The sequence below is a fragment of the Malaya genurostris genome, chromosome 1 (genome assembly GCF_030247185.1).
Source record: "Malaya genurostris strain Urasoe2022 chromosome 1, Malgen_1.1, whole genome shotgun sequence".
In the NCBI taxonomy this organism is placed as follows: domain Eukaryota; kingdom Metazoa; phylum Arthropoda; class Insecta; order Diptera; family Culicidae; genus Malaya; species Malaya genurostris.
The window spans coordinates 59,686,141-59,707,108 of NC_080570.1; the positions used below are offsets into that span (position 1 = coordinate 59,686,141).

General features: G+C 37.0%; 1 protein-coding gene across 5 annotated transcripts in view; it reads left to right on the forward strand.

Annotated features, from left to right (window-relative positions):
- The first annotated feature begins 296 nt into the window (after positions 1-296).
- LOC131440195 (Y+L amino acid transporter 2) overlaps positions 297-20,968 on the forward strand; it is a 73,766-nt gene continuing 53,094 nt past the window's right edge. For 4 of the 5 annotated variants that reach the window (XM_058611258.1, XM_058611263.1, XM_058611262.1 and 1 more), the window contains exon 1: positions 297-513. The gene's annotated coding sequence lies outside the window, so the exon portion shown is untranslated. Of the gene's footprint in view, positions 514-11,189; positions 11,776-20,968 lie in introns of those variants that run through there. The other variant, XM_058611259.1, reaches the window with a different exon arrangement.

Sequence of the window (20,968 nt, forward strand, 5' to 3'; positions counted from 1 at the left end):
GGGGTGTGAATGAGAATATAAGCCAAAAACAACGGATAATTATTTTTCCTACATTTTTTTTCTCATTTTTTTTTAAATCATTCAACAGTTAAGAAAATATGTTTTTTTTATCGTAAATCGATTTAGAAAAGGTTAAAACTTCCACGTTTATTTGCCGTCCGCACGTGGTGAGGCATGACTTGGCCGTGATTGGTGTGCATGTGTTTGTATACTGCGCGAATCACATCCTTTGCAATCGCACAGCATCCTTTCTGCAAAACGAGACCGTCATCATCTTTCATTCATTCGTGTGGGAATCCGTGTACGGGAAAGAGGCATCGTCTTTTCCAGGATTTCCACCTTCAAAGTAGTTACTAGACATTACTTCAGTTTGGTGAAAATTTTTCATCTATTGCAAAGTGAAAGTTGTTTCGAATCAATTTGTGTTGTGGTTGTCTTTTCCCCCAAAAAAAAAGAAAAATAAATCAAGTTTCTCAACGAAATAAAAGGATACGATTTCATTAGAATTGTACGGTAAGTTAAACAGGAAAGCGTCGAAAGTTCATCAACCTCCAAAATGAACTACTTAATCGTACATTAAATTACAAAGTTATGCAGATATGTCAACACATTCCGATTAAGGGTGGAATACTTTTCTACGCAGTTTCCGCACGATTGTGCAAAGGAATTTCCCGCTACAGGCTTCAGATTGCCACCGAAGCAAACGCTCAGAAAGCCGAAGCAAAGCACAGAAAAGGATGATGAAAATTTAATTATCGTTCCGTCATTTGAAGTGCCAACTTCTCCAGTACGCACATAAATTGTTGGTGTAAAATATCCTACTTTCATTTCATTCGCTGATTGAGTTTTGCAGCAGGATAGAAATGGGAAAAAAGAAATGTCAACCGAACTCCGCCAGACAGAATGACGTTGTTAGCATTCAAGTGACCTCAAAATGATAACGTGGGCGGAATGAGACGGAGCATGGGTGGTACGTTACCGTGAGATGGGAAGTAGTGACCTAATATTCACATGCATCGTGTCGTATTTCTATGCATTCATGCATGCCTTGTCCTTGTGGATATTCCTTAAGACTTCCCTCTTTCTTACATTATACTAAAAACTGTCGGTTTAAATATTTGTTTCTGAACTAATCAGGAATTCAAAGCCATTCGATGTCTCGAACACAAACATTGAAAGATCAAGAATCGTTGCCTTCTCGGTTTCCGAACAAATAAATCAAATGTCCAAGAATGGTTAGAAAGAAAAGAAAAAAGCGACTGGAATGTGGTTAATGATGCCCTTCGTTGCACCCCAGCAGGTACTGATAATACTGGAGTAATCTTGAGCTGCCCCATTTGCGCCATTATCAACTTGACGTAGCAGAATCGTTCTTTCCCACCATGCCAGTAATAATGACTTGTTGTCATTCTCAAGTGAGCATCTCATTTGCTAGTGATTTGTTTTTCTTCGTAAGGTCGAAGACGGTTTAATGTCACTGTAGTAGCGATTGCTGACTTACTTTGAACTCCGACTCATCATATCAGGGGGAAAGATTCCATCAAGGTTGAAAAGTCGACGGCCAGTCAGAATGATGAAACATCAAATCTGCACAAATTAAAAAAAAACGGTTCCAACTGGATTACAAGTTAAGACTATTTTAAATTCTCATTTCATATTCAACTATGATTGGTGCAATATACAATGACACAAAACCAACATATTGAAGCTTTGGAACTGATCTTTTTGCTACAGTTTAGAATGCTCAACTCGGAGTTAGTTTCTGTACAAACTGGTTATCCTATCAAACACATCAGCCAACCTAATCATATGAATGTGTGGTAAAGGAAGATGAGACTGCAGGCAAACAACGACGCAATAAAATTATCCAGTACATATCTTATTACCGCGTCTGTAGCTTCCGTCACGTTCCAATCGTGAGCCGATGCTGAACTACCGTTTCATTTCGCGTATTGGCTACTGAATTTGAATTGACCAGTCATGGTTATTTTTGTTTTGATCGCATTTGTTTTGAAACCCTTAGACAACATTATTTGAAGCGATAATTGTAACTCCGGCTGATTAGAAATACACACACGCACACATTTACCAAATTCATGGATTTTCTAACATACCATTTTTAGTAGACAGTATGAACTAATCTTTGCAGTTGACGAAATCAAACGCAAAAGCAGAAGCATAAAAAAATGGTCGAAGTGAAGGTGACCGAATTATTTTTGGAAGCGATCAAGCTTGCAGTGCTGCCCCAAGAATATGGAATGAATCGCTTTGCGTTTCCTTTCATTCCTCGAAGCGTCGAAGTTAGTGGTTCGCAAGTTTTTCCGACAGCCATCTCTTATTGCGTTTTCGCTTAAAGCCAAACCCAACTCACTTTCGATCCTAACTACTGTCAAATGTATGGATTTGATAGCAGTTCGGATTGGAACTGAGTTAGTGAAAATGACATTAGTGTCAATAGGATCGTAGCGCTAATCATACAAAATTCCTGTACGCCTACACTCTTAGAAAAAAAGAAACCTCCACTTGATGTAAACTCAAACATACTGTAATTTCTTGGGAGATGACAGAATATTACATCTATTAACACGTAAAAATCACTTTTGTGTCTGTGTTGATGTCAACTTCAGATAAAATAGATGTGAAGTTCATTTTTTCATGTTATAAGTTATAAAAAAAATTTCGACGTTCTTTTGATGTGCATCTACAGAGACGTAAATTTACACGATTTTTCTTAAGTGTGTAGAATCGATTGCGAAGTATCAAGCCACACAGCATGATACCATAAATCAAATAAACATAGATTTCCCAGTGTAACAGTAATGTAGTTGAGCAACCCGTGACACCAAAAGCGCCGTCTGGTGTAGAATGGTAAATGCTTCTAAAATGCATGCATAAAGTTATCTGCGCATTTAACACAACCACAGTAGCATAAATTAAGTAAACACAAATTTCCCACTGCACGGTGACACTGATAGCACTTCAAGTGAGAAACGGGTGTCCTTTTTTCCATTAGCTACTGTGGTTGTGTTAAATGCTCAGGCAACTTTGAACATACATTTTAGGAGCATTTACGCACCCATTCTACACCAGACGGCGCTTTTGATGTCACGGATTGCTCAAATACAGTACTATCACACTGGGGAATCTAGGTTCATTTTATTTATGACAGTAGCTAATGGAAAAAAGTACACCCGTTTCTCACTAGAGGTGCTGTTAATGTCACCGTACAGTGGGAAGTCTATGTTTATTTGATTTATGATGATACGAAACTTTCACTTTGCTTTATTGTTGTTGTTGTTGATGTTGCAGGCATCGTTTTGAGACCTGTTTGTCTTCTTATTATCTCTATTATTGCATGGATTCTTGACAACAAAGTTGGTATACTGGGAATATTTGTTTTCAGTATTTGTATTATTATTATGACTCAGAGCTGTCGAGTTTACATCGAAAGATTCAATTTGGTTTTGAGTTACTTACTGGGCTGTGAACCATTTCGTGGTTAATTTTAACTTTTGGTTAAAATCTGACACTCGAGTGGTTATTTTGATTTTCGCAAAATAACCCTGCTCGAAAAAAAATCATAACACAAGTATTTCAACAGTTGATATGTATAACAATTTGTGTTATTTTGAGATTTTTAACAAACGAAAACAATTGAAAGTTTTATCTTATGATAACAATATAATAACAAAATCAGTTGTGATGTTTTATTTTCGTTTGCAAGTTCAATTTCAAGTTCAATAATAATTTTGATACAAACGTTTCAAAATCTGTTACGATTTTGCTCCCGCTAGAGTCTTTTTTGTTATGATTTTTGTTATTTTAACAGCTTACTAGCCAAAAATATTTCAAAATTTGTTACGAAATATTTCTGGAATAAATTACTCCAGTTGTTATAATTCTGTTATTACCATCTGATTGGGTGGTTATTTTTGACAGATCGATGATTATTTTCCGACACTGAAAAAAATCTTGCAAAGAAAATTCTAATATTTCCAGTGCAAAATAAACCCAAATAACTTTCCATCTGTCAAACTTTGAAATGGGTCGCAGTTTTAGTAAAATTTAACTACTCGACACAAATTAACCACTCAAGTGTGAGATTTTATAAAAAAGGTAAAATAAACCGCGAAATGGTTCACAGCCTTAGTAACTTCCACTCAAAGGTTACACTTTTGGATAACTTTCCAAAGTCATTTTGCTTCCGTGTCTCGTTTCACACAGTCATAACAACCACATTGAATAAGGTTTGCATTGAAAAAATAGATTTTTTTCAGATGATGATAAAAAAAAATTCCGATAAAAGGTAGCTAATTCTATGCGCTCGCGAGCGGTCTTCCGGCAGTTAACCGGAACATTCGCCATGGCGGTCGAAAACATGAGTGGAGGCCTTTTTTTAAGTTATCAATTCCTCCTCAGTTTTGACAAAATTCTTGGAGTAGATCCTACATTTCAGGTTAGCCCAGAAATTCTCGATGGGACGCAACGTCTTCACCCATATGATATTTCTTAATGAACGACGCAACTTCCCGCAGGCATTTCGTTCTAAAGCTTGCTTCAAATAGAATTGGAACAAAGACAATTGCCTGTATTTCAATTATTTATTATTGTATTCAAGATCTTTTTTTATACAAATGTAGCGTTTTCTTCATACTTTTAAGAAAAAATACGGATAAAATTATTCGTCACGGTTTTGAAGGAATTCTCGAATTTTTCCTGTAACACGGCTCAGTAGGCGGCGCACACATTCTTCGTCCATCGTTTTACCTATCTTATTCCACCAGGTCGTCATCTGATTGATGTCTTTGACAACCTTTCACTTTGCCTTGAGTCTCCTCTTCATGATTGCCCAGTATTTCTCAATAGGGCGGAACTGGGGGCAGTTGTGTGGGTTAAGGTTTTTCGGAACAAACTGGACCACTTTCTCTGCATACCATTCTTCAACGACTTTGCTGTAATGATAGCATGCCAAATCTGGCCAAAACATTACGGGATGGTCGTGGGATCGAATGAACGGCAAAATTTGTTTTTGGAGACACTCTTTTTGGTATAGTTCCGATGTCATTGTCTTAATTGTAACGAAAACTTTCGTTTTTTGCCACAGCTTCAAATGCCCTGCCAAATCACAAATTTTCTTGCAAATTTGTCGGCAAAAACATATTTAAATTTGGCTGGAACATCCCCCCGAGCCGTTGCCAAGTAAAATTTTTGGCCTGGGATTTGCCCGAAGTCAGCCTTGACAAAGGTTTCATCGTCCATCAGAAGACACCCGTCGAACTTGGTCAGCACCTGGTCATGTAGTTTCCGAGCACGAATTTTGACCACACTATTCTGTTTCATGGTCCGATTTGGCTGTTTGCTAGCTCGATACGACTTGATTCCTTCCCGTAGTCGAGTTCTCCTCACGGTACTATGGGCAGCACCGAATTTTCTGGCCAAATCACGGTCCGACAGATTAGGATTCCTCTTAATCGTCTTCAAAATCTTACCACGCAATTTCCGGTCGTCAGTTCGACTCCGACGATCGGCTTGAGGCTTCCGAATCGTCGTCAATGTTTTCTTATACCGTTTGATAACGCGCCATACGGTATTTCTGGGCAATTTCAGCTGTTTAGCTAGCCTAGATGCAGACCACAATGGATTTTCCAAATAACTGTGCACAATTTTTTTTCCTTCTTTCGGCTTCCATGTTGATATTTTACAAAGTACAGTCGATTTTCGGAATGTCAAAAATCATACGAGAAGCTGACAAAATTCCCGACAAGTGGGCGCCAAGAGCATCCAAATCCGTCCACCAGGAGCGCCACAATATGAATAAAAGTTTGTTCCAATTCTAAATGAAGCAAGCTTTATAATATAGCAGCACCTTCTTGGGAAACTTGGAGTGTGGAATGAACTTCTCCTCAGAGCTCACTTCCTTCGTGGGACGAAGCCACGTCGCGATTTGCCGGGAAAATCGAGTTAACAATCTTATTCAGCCTCTACCGCATATCCGGCTTCCACAAAGTGCCTCACGATATCAGTTTTCGATGCGGCGGAGTTGCATCACTGTTTTTTCCATCACGGTTAGAGTTCGACTGATAGAACTTTTTGTCTGCTGACTCATGGGTTTTTTTATGATTGATGCTGCATGTGTAGTTTCGTCACTGCAGGTAAAAGTAAAACCATGAAAAATCGAGAATTTTTGTCCCTTTTCTTTGTCTTTTTTGTCATTTATTAATGAATTGTAAATTTTCGCTGATTGGCGACTTTATAAGACGCTAGTCTATCAAGCCAGATGTCATATGGTCGATTCATGACTAGGAAGGACTCTGTATGTCCGTAAGATCGTAATACCATGCGATAGTCTTGCACACTTAGGAGTCGACTGTGAAGTCTGTTGCTACTGAAGATCAAGTTCCCAATCGGATTGTACATAGAGAACCCCAAGATCACAAAATTTAAAAATATTGCAATTGTTGTTTCACGTCCTGGTTGTTTCAACTAAAATGTTATTGATTTAACTAACATATCTGTTGATTTTGTCATAACCATTCAGGTGAACGAAATCGATGTATTCGAATGCTGTCACTTGGCTGAGAACGAAGGCAGCAAAACGCAGAACAAAAATCCTCTTCATTTCACCAGAAACGTTTCAAATTGAAAATTTTCAATGATAAATGAATGTCATTTATGTCAACTACGTAGTGGCCGTTTCATTTAAGTGAAAGTATGCGTAGTTAATTGTAAAAAAAAGTTTTTCGTGTACTGGATAGATATTCCTACAGTATAAATGTCTTAATTTCATCTTCGAGTTATGTATTTTCGGACAGTTCATGTCAATGTACTTAACTACGCCTAACACTTGAAAATTACTGCTGAAGTGAAGCAAGAGTATTTGTATTTTCATGCAAGTGCACTGTATTCAATCCCGCGAACCCGGTGGAAGACCGGCCAAATCAACACCAAAGGCGCCACCATCCAAATCATTGGTCAAGAGAGCCAAGGCGAAGTCACCATCAGACAATGAAGACTTTTGTCCAAAACGCCTCCGAAAAAAATAAATTCCGTTTTTTCTTTGAAAAATTGCAGTCTTTACGTATATTTTTCCATTTTTAGCGAAATTTCTTGGGGTGCCGGAAACAGAACACCTTTTTTGAAATGACCAAAATTTTTCACTTTACTAAAATGATAATAAGATTCTTTCAATCGATTGAATCAACTTGATTTATTATTCGGTTGTTAGCTAGGGACTTTAGCTTTCCATTGATGTATATATGTCTGCACAATGTGATCTTAGTCAGAAGTTATAAGCTTAAAAAAAAAGGGCGCCGGTAATCGAACACTCTCCCCTATTGAATAGTGTTAAACATAGATGTTCAATGTATAGATTTATAGTATAATAATTGTTACGATAAATTCGACTCCTTCAAGGACGAGACACAAGCTTAGAGATGGTCTGGACTGGCGACCTACATCCTTGTATAAAAACGAATCCAGAACCCTTAAAATGACAAAAAAATTATTCAGAAAATTTAAAATTTGAGTACAGTGAAACCACTGCATTTTACACAGGTCAAATAAAGTCCAATCGCATCTATATGGCGATTATGTCTCAGACATTACCTGCTTCTTATGCCGTTAGATTTCATTTCGTTAAATTGAAACCGCACGGAAAAGCCAGCGACTAATCGATTGTTGATTTAACTAAACTGTCATTTTTTATTTATCGTGCTGGAAGTTTAGCAATGACACCCAGCAAAGACACGCACCCCAAACGAATTATGAAACGTTACGGTTTAGCAATGACATATACCCTAAGCGGATAACGAAATGTTTCAATGAGGTATCACTCGTGGAACTGAGTTATAACACACTCCCAGCAAAGTATTAGTTGTTTTTACCGACTATTCAGTTATTTGAACTTTGGACGCCTATTGCAATAAATAAATTTTTACTGCTAGTCTCTTCGGGGAGCAGCCAATCGTTCACCGCTTAAACAACGAAAATTTGCCAAAGTATCTGCTCATAGCTTTATCACTAAACTCACAGATTATAAGAAATGCAACGAAAGATTATATTTTTCAAGAGAGAATTCATTAGCATAATGTTCAAGAGAGAATTCATTAGCATAGGCGTTAAGAAATTTTTCGTCCACACGGAACCACCCGCGATCCTATTTCAACCAGAATATTAGTTGATTTTCTGAATTTGATTGGTTAAAATTTGGTACAACTAATCGATTGTTGTTTTAACTAAACTGTCATTTTTGTTTTTCAATTAGCAGAAACGATGGTTGAAACAACTAATTGAACTGTTTGAAATGCTGTCAATTAGTGAGGACACATACCATTCAATTTCAACAAATATTTTAGTTGAAATAACTGGTGTTGTTATTGGAACAAAATTCTGTTAGTTGAAAAAAAGCGGTTTTATTTGTTTTATACATTGCAAATAGTTGATCAACTCGAACAATGTTATTGATTTGCGAAAATAATCAAAATATACTTACTAATACACGTCATGATCTATTTGAAATAAGTTCGGTATGTTGAGATTCATGAAATAAATGTCGTTGTTAAAATATAAACAGTATTTTATATTGACATGTAATATCATTAGGGCTGGGAAAACCATCGATCACTGCTGATTTCAAGTGATCTTAACCAAGGAATAAATTATCATTACGAAATCAGAACTGATCTGATCTCTAAGTGATTTTGATTTTTGTATGATCATGATCATGTCAAGTCGAGATCAGTGAAGATCTAAATTCTAAATAAAAATACTTCTGATTCGATCAGAAATGATTGATGTAGAAAACCTTTTTTAATCAGCAAAAGTGCCCGGAGGGGCGAGTAAATTAGCGAAATTAATAAATTTACCTAAAATGAGTATTGAAAGATGATGCCTTCAAACGGTTGAACTAAAGCTATGCACTGATAATTTTAGTCAATTTATATGAGCTTGGGTGCATCAACCGCTGGGAATCGGAATTTTGCGACGGCAATTCAAACGCGTCATTCAATCGCAGCGCATTCAATCGCAGCGCATTCTGTGTGTTTGAAACCCTTCGCTCCTGTTACTTTTATAAATTAAATTCACGTCAAAAAGCGTTTTAATGCTAATGCATGAACATCATCATCGGTATCAAACAGCTGAAAGTAAAACAGTCTGCTGGAAGTAAATCAATGATCGAATTTGAAGCATGAAATTTTTGCGCATACCTGAAAGATTACGAGATGATTATTCATTAACATTTTCTAATTTGTCACCAACTCTTTATCATCTTAAACAAGGTTAACTTTATCACAACACCGCTGTTAGATAAACACTTGTTATCATAAATTTCTCAAATCGAATGAACACAATTTCACCAAACGCTAGAACCATCGATGTTGTTTTCATTGACATTTTGAAGAGTCGCGAACAGATTTCAACTAAAAAAGTTGTTGGTTTTGCATTGCGATTATTGTTTTGCTTTCAACTGTCTCCGGCATTTGACAGCATTCAAAACAACATATTTTTCAACTACTTGAATATATGCAAATCAAAAACCATCTTGGTTGAATCAAAAAGAAATTAGTTAAATCAACTATTGCAAAAATCAAAAACTGCGATATCGCAATTTTATGATCGAAGGGTTCTCCGTGCACTTGCATAGCTCGCTGGAATAGCTTCTTTAATTCCGTTTTCAGGAATATTGCTAACAAGCCTAATGCTACAGATGCACTTTCAAGAAAATACAAATACTATCACTTCACTTTAGTAGCAGATTTTTAGGCGCTAAGCGTTTTTATTTACATTGACATGAACTGTCCGAAAATACATTATTCGCAGATGAAATTAAAACATTTACACTGTAGGGATATCTGTTTAATATATAAAGAACTTGTTTTAAAATTCTTCTGCATACTTTCACTTACATGAAACGGCCACTACGTAACTGACATAAATAACGTTCATTTGTCATTGAAAATTTTCTATAAGAATCGTAGTAGGATTTTTGTTCTGCGTTTTGCTGTCTTCTTTCTCGGCCAAGTGACAGCATTTCAATACAGCAATTTCGTTTACCCGATTCGAAATCCACAGATATGTTGATTAAATCTACAAACCGTCCGCGCGTGAAACAACAATTGCAATATTGTAATTTTGTGATCTGCTATTTATAACAAAATCTACTACGGTAGCATTTGGATCAATATTCTTTTGACAAAAACAAGACATACAACAATTGCAATATTGTAATATCACGATCATGTGGTTCCCCGTGTTTGTTAAATATGTCCAGAATGATTTGCTGCCACTCATTTTTCACAGACATGGATTAATTGTTTTTCACAAACTTAATCTCAAATGAAAGGTCTTATAGTCCCATAAGTTGCAATCCAGATCCCACTTCCCATTCCGAAAATATAGGGTAAAGTATGATTAAAATTACACACCGTCATTTAGAGGAAAAAATCTCCTTAATTAAACAAATTGAACAGGTTATGTTAGTTTACATCCAAAGAAACTTTCTAATTTTATTCCAGTTCGAAATAATTTTTTTTTGTGGCAGAATTGTGATATTTTTGAAAATATAAATATTGTGAAAAAGGCACCATTACACCACTAGGTGGAATAGAACAAGTTTTTAAGCTTTCAAAATATTTCTGCTATTCGTTTTTACTAGTAATTCCCTCGGTTTGCTCAAACATAGGCATAATTCTTTTCTCCCTTTTTTCTTCAGTTGCGTATTTGAAATATGCAGCATACCAGTTTTAGAACAGGCCATCGACACAATTACTTGCAAGATTCATCTGTCTACAAAACAAACCTGCCTCCGTTTACGTACATAAAACCGGTTATTGTTCCTTCCGATTTCAATCACTATTCGGTCGCCGAAAACACATAAGCGTCCTTCATTTTAGGAAATCACGAAATAGTAAATGATTAAACGACGGAACAACAAAAAATGCGGCGTGAACAGTAATCGTCATTTAACGTGATTACGGCGACGACGGCGGCGTACTGCAAAATGAACCTCTCCAACAACGGTCGACTTATCTCGCTAACCGAACGGACTCACTCTCTCTCACACCTGTGCTCTACCGCTGGAATCGAATAAAAACCACGTGAGTCAGAAGCGTCGTCGACGTCGTCGTTGTTGTCGCCATTGGCATCATTTCTTGCCACAATCAACCTAACCGTCAGCAGCCGTCAACGTTTTCCGTTTCAGGTACGATGTCGGCCGACGTCGTTCTGATGAACGACGTCCGTCCGATGAGTGCCTGGATCGGATCGGAAAAAAGTCAAAACTTGAAGAGGAAGTTCACTTTGCGTGAGTGTCTCGAAGCGTGTTAGACCAATAAAAAGGTTCAGTGGATCGACTGGACAGCGAAAAGCCATTTCAACTCTGTAGCTTGAAGCGTACACTGCAAAAACTCAATTGGCGCGAAGTTCGCATAAAGTTTCGCGCGATTCCAATCGGTTCGAAATACGATCGAAAGTTACCATTAGTGTGTTGAGTGGACAAGGAGAAAATATTTCGTTGGTTTTTGTTGAAAACGAAGGTCGTTTTAGCGATTAACTTTGTGGTTTCGACATAATCGCTGTTGGTGATCATTTTATACTAAGCATAGTGATAACTGAACAAGTGAATGAAATTTACCTGAGTGTGAATAAAAGTTGGGCAGCGTCTAAAAAAAATATTACCGATGAATACATCCTGATTTAAGGCAGGTGCTCTACGTACATAAGGAGCAAAGTACTCCCAGAATCTGGTGCATTGTGCTTACTTGCTGTACTTGAAAGGTACGTTTTGCGAAAAAGGAACACCAAACAATAAGGCGGAAAGGCGAGAGAGAGAGAAAGAAGAATAATGCCATCGTTATTGAATTGGCTCAAGTGAGCCTTAATTTCAGATGCGTGAGATGTCTGGTGTAGTTTCTCTCGTTCGAAATATTTGAATTAGTTTCTAGCCCGGTGTTACGGGGATTTCAATGAAACAGCGCATAAACACAAAGACAGGGGTTTCGGGGGATTTACGTGGCTCCTCTTCACTCATTTACGTGTTGTACGTTTCAGTTGGAAGTAATTTGATAGAATGCTTGTTTATGGCTTGCGTTGGCGAATTATTTCGCAGCTTATTTTTTGTTTTCAATTCGGATTGTAATCGAAAGATCCTCTGTCGTATGTTGTATGTTTTTTTTGTGTAAGAGCAGTGGCATCGTCGGAGAGAGAGAATAGTGGTACAAAAATGTTCTGATGCCTAATCAATTTCATCGATGTGATTATGGCATGTAGTTAAATGTGCATTGTTTTTTTGTGATTTCATTAGGGCGGAGGCTGTACAGTGTACACTTCATTGATTTTCTCAATTTCTTTTATGGTAAATTTTTCGTCAAACAACTCAATCCGTAAATTTAGGTTTTTTATTATCGATCAGTATTGCTTTATGTTATGACTCTGCAGTACCATTGATTTTTTTTTTATATAACTTCTTCAACACAATTCGGTATTTGGTAAAAATAGTGACTGTTGAAAGTGCTCCTAGACTAGAAATTTCACCTGTAGAACTGTTCAAGAGGGCAACGTATTGAAGCAATTGGTTTCCTTTGAATTGCCATATATTTAAGGAGTGTATCGAAAATAAGCTATCCACATATTTTTCTTTCAAACTAACATATGATAAAAAAAGATATTTTATTAAAACTAAAAATTGATCATTTAATGTACGAGGTTAAACTTCAGCATAATGAAAACTGGATGAAATTTGAATTATTCCTTCACGAATTTTCGAACTTTTAATCGAACGCTCTTCATCAAGTTCTGGACAAGTGTTGCATCGCAATTTTTGGACGCTTGAGCCCAAATTTTTTTGAACTTCTGCATGTTCCCAGCCGCCTTACCAGTCTTCATGAAGACCCTCTTCACGATTGCCAGTAACGTTCAATGGTTCCCCCGTCGAAGCTGAGGGCAATTTGGTGGATTGATATTTTTCTCAACGAAATTTACACTCTTTTCCGCAAGCCAATTGAGAGTGGTTTTGGGATAGTGAGCCAACGCTAAATCCGACCAAAACAGTGGAGGTGTACTATGCTTCTTATATGAAGGAAGCAATCTCTTCTGGGGACACTCAGATCGATTGAATTCTGTATTTATAGTTCCGGTGGTGTAAAAAATTGTTGACTTCAAACCACAGGAACATATTGCTTGCCATACCAGTACCTTTTAACCGAATTTCTCCATTTGATTCGACCTGTTCGTATCGCTCATATCCTTTCCAACGACGACAGTAAAGTATTGTGTACCTGGAAGGGTTTCTAAGTCCTCGTTTACAGGAGTCTCATCGTCCATCAAAACGCATGCATCCGGACACTGCAAAAGACGCGAATACAATTTCCGGACACTTGTTGCTGCTCGCTTCTTCTGTTCTACACTTTGTTCCGAGATTTTCTGCTTCTTGTGGGTCTTCAGGTGATTTGTCCTCTTGATACGCTGGATCTTTTTTTGCCAAATCACGTATTGACATTGATTTGTTCTTCATGATTAGAGAGACTACTTTCTGGTCCAGTTTCGGGTTGGAAGAACCGGGTTTTCTGTCTCTTCCTGGTAGCTCATCCAAAGAATAGTGTTCCCCAAACTTATCAATGATGGTTTTAACACTGGTATGATGAATTCCAAACCGCTTTGTCAATTTTCGCATAGTAATACCCTTCCCACTTAGCCATGTGTCCAGAACCTTAATTTTCTCTTACTTTACAATACGCTACAATATGAAAACGCAGAATTTCAACCGCACAAACAAGTAAACAAACGAAAACTGACAGCCAAACTCACAGCATGCTGTGATTTGAGCATAAAAAACCATCACAAATACATGCGTACAACACAAATGTATGTGGATAGCTTATTTTCGATACACTCCTTATCGGATAAACCCCAAATTTGAAAATTAGTTTCAAAATGTTCCGAATTAGTCTTAAACAGTAATTACATGCTCTCAGAATAGTGGCGTGAAGCAAAATTCTTCATAGCAGGAGTTGCTCGAGAAATGTGCCACTTGAGCCAATTAGTTCTGGTTCGGATTTCAGCCCAAAAAATGTTTAAAGACATTCTGTATTGTTAATTTACCATTGTTGGTGTCTATTGTAACGAAAATTGCAATTCGATTTTCAAAGGTGCAGATAGCCTGTCAAATGAGGCATTTCAATATGAGATTCGACAATTTCTGCATTTCGAAACGATCGTATACTTATACACTAAATTTCGTCCGGTAGTTTTTGCATCTTTGGATGAGTTTTAAACAACCGAACTACCGGACAATTTCATTCTACTGATATATCAGCACAAATAAACAATTTTTGACTGCAGTACTTTGAAGTACCGCTGTGATACTACGTTATTTTCACTAAAAAATTATAGGGTTGAGTACGAGACACGACCGATCATAACATTAAAAATGTAATTTTGAAACTCTCTCATAAACAGATTTAAATTTGGAAAATAGGCAAATAAATGTGAAACATTAACATTACCAATATATCATCGTCAACTACGTTCAAGAAATATTTATACTAATATTCTGTGTTTTTGCGAACTTCGGCTTCCGTTCGTAAATAAAGATTTCTGTTCACGACCAACGCAATCACAACCCAATCTAATGTTCATCGAGAAATAATATAATTCCATTTTCAAATCTGATTCTGAGCTTACTCTATAACTAAAGCGTTTTCTGCAACCCATAGGGTTGCCTCCATATGCTTGCCGGCCGAGAGAAGTTAACACAAAAAATCTATCGTCGAAAGTTCTGAATTGGCCTGCTAGTTCCCGTAGAATGAACAGATTTAATATACTCAAGCGAAAATGGTGTGCGGCAGATGAAAGAAAATTACACACAACAAAAAGCAAACATCCAGCGAGCGACAAGCTACCTGCTTAGTTGGCGGCTAGCTGCCGATTAAAGTTTACATCGTAGGATGGCATATATTTATAGATTCCCTTTTGTGCGAACGTTCCTGCGATGCAGAAGAGAACGATACTTTTTTCTTGCATGACGTGAATACTCCATATACCGAACGAAGCAGATCTGCTACTATATGAAATTCTAGGTGGAGACCAACGATCAAAATCGTCAGTCGTGCACGAAAAATCAATAGGATGACATCATTTGCCCTGCTGTGATTGGTTAGTGAAAACATGGGTCGATTCTTACCAATTTTTCAACAGTATGCTATTGAAATACTGAAACGACGTTGCCATACATGTTTAAGTTTAATTTTTCCGAATAGATTGGTAGTTAAATTATGTAAATCCATCCCCAGATCAAAGCTAAAAATAAAAAAAACGCTAAAAGCGTTAGAAATTATGACAAAAAATCTAACGTGACTAGTTTTCTAATTTCCAATTGACACCCGACCACGTATAGTAAAGAGTAAGGCATTTTTAATGCCTAAACCACCCACTGATATTTGAATTCGTTTGGAGGTCAGTTTTGACATCTTCGCCACTGTATCTGGTCAACACTTTCATTTTGGGACTTCCTAGTACCTTATCGACAACGTTTTTTTGCTATCCATCACGATGTGTACAGTTTTGAATCATATATACATATATTTAATCGCTAAACAGACATAAAATTTACACCGAAGTACAATGCCTCGGTTGACGAATTGGTTGGCCCCTAAATGGCCACTACCTTATTGGCCCGTGTTGGCAGTTCAAGGCGCAAAGCATTGTTCTTACAAGCCAATTGTCGTATGTAAGAGCCTCGACCTGGAAGGATTTTTAGTGTCAAACTGCTTTTTAAAAGCGTATTATTAAGCCAAATCAGAGACGTATCTAGAAGGAAGGGGGGGGGGGAGCACTCGCCCCGGGCGCAATGTTTTTACGGGGACGGCAAACTAATCCTTGGGATGGAGTTCAACTTTGTGTTTTTTTTTGCTCAACCAATGTAGGGGTGGACAATTCTTATTTTGCCCAGGGCGCCAAATTTCCTCGGCACGCCACTGCGCTAAATGTACTGTTTTATCATAAAAAATATACGAGCGTTAGTTACGTACACTATACACAAAAATTTGTTAATAATAATACAAATTACTGTTGTGTACAAATAAATTCGTATTAGCCCTTAATTATTTGATAGTATTTTCCGCTCTTTTCCATTTGTGTTTAATAAATGGTTACATACAGTAAATTTCTAATTGCTGGTATATCTCATACGGACAATTCTAGAAATTATCAACAGAGAAGATGGAAGAATCAGATTGCTCCGATTTTAGTTAAACGTTGTAGTCTTGTACAGTATGAAAAGTCATTAATTTGAAACAAGCTGTATGATCTAACATTTAACATAAATTTGATGTGCCTGTTGTTTTCAAGATATAGCAATAAATAAAACATTTAACGAGCACTTACCGAATTTTAAGTGAATCAGCTAATAATGCGCAGTTTATACGAAAGATGTCTCTGCAAACAAGTATTAGTTCACCATATAAACTATTGCGTTTTTTTGCCCAACTTTCGAGTGGATCCTCGGAAACCCACCATTCGACTTAGCTCGACAAGATCGGAAAATGTCTGTGTGTGCACCTTTCGAATAAATTCTGATATTCTACCCATTATGTTAATGATCGAGAAGGTGAAAAAATCGGTTCTTCATGAACTGATTGATAAAATGCGGAAAAAGCAAAAGTCGGCGAACGAAATTTTACTCTCATGGTATGAAACAAAGAGTTTACTGCACCAATTCGTGTCGGGAAATGAAATTATTTTGAGAATTCCAAGGGCAGAAAATCCTGAAGCGAACCCTGATTAATAATCTCAAATCATAGGAAACTGTAAATACTAATTGCTGCCAACATCAAATGATGCTATTGAATCAAATTTTGTTCGTAAAATGTCCAGAATACTCCACTAGACATGACAAAGTCATTTCGCAGCTCGGTAACACCTTCGTTCGCAAAGCGGAAGTGGTGAAAACTCATCATTTCTGGACTGGGAACTTTTGCCTCACCCGCCAGACACCCCAGATCTGGCCCCATTCGGCTAACATTTGTTTTCATCATTGCCTCACACACATGCTGCGTTTCCGTTCTCCGGTTACAGAAACTCGATCACAAACTACAATAACTGGACATAGTTTAGTTTCGACTTACTTTTGTTATATTAATAAAATAGCATACATATTTCAATTGATATCACTTTTAAACAGTACGACTCAAACTTAATATGCCAAACGAACAAAATATATTATCAATGCTAATAATAATAATACAGCTCCTCTGACATGGCATTCGTGAGATGGTGGAAAGATAGAAAATTCATGTAAATGTCGTTTTTTCTTGATGTCAAACCCAAGCCAATTTCCACCCTTACTACTGTCAAAACAATTATTTGAAACCAATTTCGAACCTAGTTTCAACCTCATTGAACTGAAATTCGGATCAATTCCGAAGTTGATTTCGATAATTTGATGATATATCAGGGCCGCTCTGTTTAATGTGAAACAACCAAGTATCAAAAATGTTTGTTTAAATAAACTAATCTGACCTCGTTTTCGATTTATCAAACGAAAACGAATAAATAAACAATAATACGAGGGCATTGCTGGTTGAGGAAGTTCTCAAATTTTATGACACAAAAGAGTATGATGAAACGTTGTCCTTTAGTGAGGTAACAACTTTTTTTCTCTTTAAGAAGATCTTTTATCCTTTCCGATCCATACAGAAGATGTGGGAACGCGGGAAATGGTGGCTAACGGTACAGTCAAATGTCATTTTCAAAAGTTCGATTATGATGGAATCGCAAGCACGTGTTTTTCTTTCTTACTCAATAGACTTTCGCTGTTATTTAAGACTAGCGGAATTCACTGCCAATTGAATAATAGCTCCTAGTTTCAATTGCTAACGAACCTGTCGACCTAATTACCTCAGCTGTTGACAGCGAACGAGTACAAATGAATGAACGGGCATGAACTTCATCTCGGTCACATAAAACCATTCCGTTAGGAGTAATATGTTCAGGGTGGAGTAATTAAATAAAGTCTTGTTTTCGCATCGACAAATGTGAACTTAAGTACAATCTATGATCAATGTTCTACAATCAAGACATGCTGATTATTTGTCTATTATGTTGAATCAACTTAAATAACAATCGATAGTAGCTACATGGATGGACATCGTTTGCCAGCTATACGGGGTTTGTTTACATTCACATTTTAATTTGAATACGTGCCATTGGAAATGTAAACAAACCACCAATAGATGTCAAGCATAACCTCGCAAAATGGGCTGAGGATGAACGTCGTTTGACAGCTACCAGTAGTATGAATGTTTACATGTTCTTTCTAATTTGATTGCATGTTATTGAATATGTAAATAAGCCACTGACTGTTGTCATGCTGTGTCGGATCGATGGGTCAGTATTGTTGTTTTCGCTTGATGCCAAACCATACCGAAATTTCCACCCTAACTGATGTCAAGCCGCTTGTTTGAAGTCAGTTTCGAACATAGTTTCAATGTTGTTCAACTGAAATTCGAGTAAGTTTCGAACCCGATTCTTATTTCGGGTTTGCTCACACCTCCATTGCTAAAGGCGAACTCAATATACTTTCGTGAAAAGTGATTGTTTGAGGAAACTACCTCAAATCAATTGTCGTATAATTGAACCTCCGCCTTAAAGGACTCTTAGTGTAAGTAGATTCACAGCACTAATTAACCCGTTTAAAAATCGGATATGAAGTCTGTTGAAACGATAGCACGCAAAATTTTAAATAATATGGCGGGTAAACGGAATTATGGTAAATTCTACCGTTCCCGAGATGCAACTTTTTCCAAACAAAAATCACTGAAAACTTCGATAATATATAATATAATAATATATAACAGAGTTTATTCAAATAAGCAGGTTATTCTTTGGAACTATATTTTAAGTTTTTATTCAATATTGATCCTAATTTAGAAAATTTCCCACGGCTTTACGATCGAGATATAAATAAAATATTCGGTAATTTCGGAATCGAAAATCGAATGTCCAATGAACATTTGGCTACACCGTTCTCATGAATAATGCTAGAGTCAAAATTGGTTAACTTATGAATTTATGATGAAAATTGTCCTTTGCAAAATTTGAGTCAAAATTTACAAAAAAAATATCGACTTTCGAATTCAAATGGAATTGATCATTTGTGTAGCTGAAGGCCGAAATTGAATAACCTAAAATGAAAAATAATTCGGAAAATCTGTTTATGTATGTTTGAATGGAAAACCGAGTTAAAACATAGAGTGGCAAAACGGAAGAATGATTTTTAAATGCAAAAATCGTTTGAAACTTTTTTTGCATGAACCGGACCATACGAAATTCCTGAGTTTTATTTGGATTCTGGTTCCGGAATTACGGCTTAAAATGCAGTGTTGGTGATTGCCGAAAATTTGACAGAAGCTGCTCTATATTTATCAATATTGTATACAACATTTTCAATCCGGTAGAAGTTGCTACAAGAACTCGAGTCTCTCAATGCATGAACCGCGAGAGACTTCATACTCTGAGTATTTCACGGCCCTTAAAAAAATTACAGTCTGATAATGATTGGTGCTGTGTGGAATTTACCGAGAGAGAATCGCAAGTTGACAATTATCGCAGAAAATCGAGTCGATCGACTTGATGATTCTCATACTATATTGCAATATTTCAAAACCATTGTGTGGAGCATTCACATACATTTTCATAGACCCAACTTATACAAAGGTTATATGCTTATAGTTAGAATAAGCGGCAATAGTAAAATGATTCCATCGCAATTATCCACTGCCCATACAGAATCGGATCGCGAGACGAGAATAAGCGACCGTTTGTTGCTTCAGAGAGAATCCCCACAGCAGCGAGCTAACCTTTGATTCTCAGACAGGTCGTCGAGAGAAATTCGCTCTCGCATTGGTGTCTATTTTATGTTAAATGAACCATGCCGGTTTTTTATTGCTGCGATGATGGCACTGATTTAATCGTGTAAAGAGTTGCTAGTGAGTGTTCTTTGATACGATAAAAGCCATTCTTGGTAAAATGTGTAAACAAATTAAAATACGAATACTAATTTTTCTTGAAAGCTGCTGCTCCGATTATCACAAAATCGGATTCAAATAAAAAGTCTTATGATTCCATAAAAATGCCTGAATTTCATCTTGATCCGACGTCCCATTCCAAAATTACAGGGTGATTAGTGTAAAAATTTCAATCTCAAATTACTTACTCACTTTTCTCAGAGATGGCGAAACTGATTTTTACAAACTTACACTTCAATACAAAACTTCTGAATTTCATTTGGATACGACTTCCAGTTCCGGAATTATAGGGTAAAGTGTGTTAAAAGTTTTATTCCGTCAGTAGTTATTTCAGTCGACGGCCAAACAAATCGATTCCTGCTATCCTGGTTCCCTGTTTCTAATTCCGGAGGCACTGGAAATAGTGATCATATTTCCCCAAATGGATCTCACTCACAAATCTCAGAGATGGTTTGACCGATTTTCACAAACTTAGGTTCAAATGAAAGGTGTGGTCCCATACTTAATTCCTGAATTTCATCCGGTTTCGGAATTATGGGGTAAAGTGTGAATATCACGAAATTTTAACAGCTGTCTTCTAAAGATTAGTATTAACTGAAAAAAGGTGACTGCAATAAAACTAGCGCCATCTATGAGTTAAGCGCGGGACTTTTCAACCCATGTGTAAGCAATGTAAAAAGACATTCTGTGTAGCTGCTGAAAGTCCTCCAGCACATAGGTTTCATCGTCTATTACCACGCAGGGAAATATTCACGATACAACTTGTGGGTCCGGCTTTAGGCGCCACACTTCGTTTATCATTTATCACCTTGCCGATGCTTGGAAGTATGCAGGAAAGTTGAAGACATTTTTATTTTTCTAGTCGCAAGTAAGTTCCGAAAGATCTGGTCTCTGCTGAAAGATCCGAGTTTTCTTTGCGACTGCACACAATTGCTTTTCGCACTTGC